The sequence below is a fragment of the Etheostoma cragini genome, chromosome 12 (genome assembly GCF_013103735.1).
Source record: "Etheostoma cragini isolate CJK2018 chromosome 12, CSU_Ecrag_1.0, whole genome shotgun sequence".
NCBI classification, from domain to species: Eukaryota; Metazoa; Chordata; class Actinopteri; order Perciformes; family Percidae; genus Etheostoma; species Etheostoma cragini.
The window spans coordinates 1771192-1771911 of NC_048418.1; positions in this window are offsets into that span (position 1 = coordinate 1771192).

The following is a 720-nucleotide window of genomic DNA, read 5'->3' on the forward strand; positions in this document are numbered from 1 at the left end:
AGCTGGGAGGAGGCCTCGGGGAAGACCCAGGACTAGGTGGAGGGACGTCCAGCTGGGAGGAGGCCTCGGGGAAGACCAAGGACTAGGTGGAGGGAGGACATCTCCAACCTGGTCTGGGAACACCTCAGGATACCCCAGTCGGAGCTGGTTGATGTGGCTCGGGAAAGGGAAGTTTGGGGTCCCCTACTGGAGCTGCTTTTATTTTTTTATTTTATTTTATTTTTAAAATAGTCATTTATCACAATCATTTGTCATTATAAATGATTGTGATGAATGAATATTTAAAAAAACATCTTATTTTAAATAGATTTTTTTATCGACCATTACCAATGCCAATACCGATTGATCGGGAAATGCCTAATTTTAGCCGATAATATCGGCCCAACTATATATCGGTCGAGCTCTAGAACAAACATACTTATGTAGTTAAGCCTCAATCAATGTTTTGTTGTCTTTTCAACTTCTCTTATCAATAGATATGTGTTAACGAGACTTTTAAATCTCCTTTTACTGCATTCCTGTGTTCTATGTTAAAGTAACACACTCCATTCTTGCATTGCTCTATACTCTATAAAGATTTAGGGTTACAGTCACACCTATTTATTCATAATTTGCATTCACACACAGCCAAGTTCACACACACACAAGCTGTACACAAGTTTTCTACTTCAGTGTGTGTGTGTGTGTGTGTGTGTGTGTGTGTGTGTGTGTGTGTGTGTG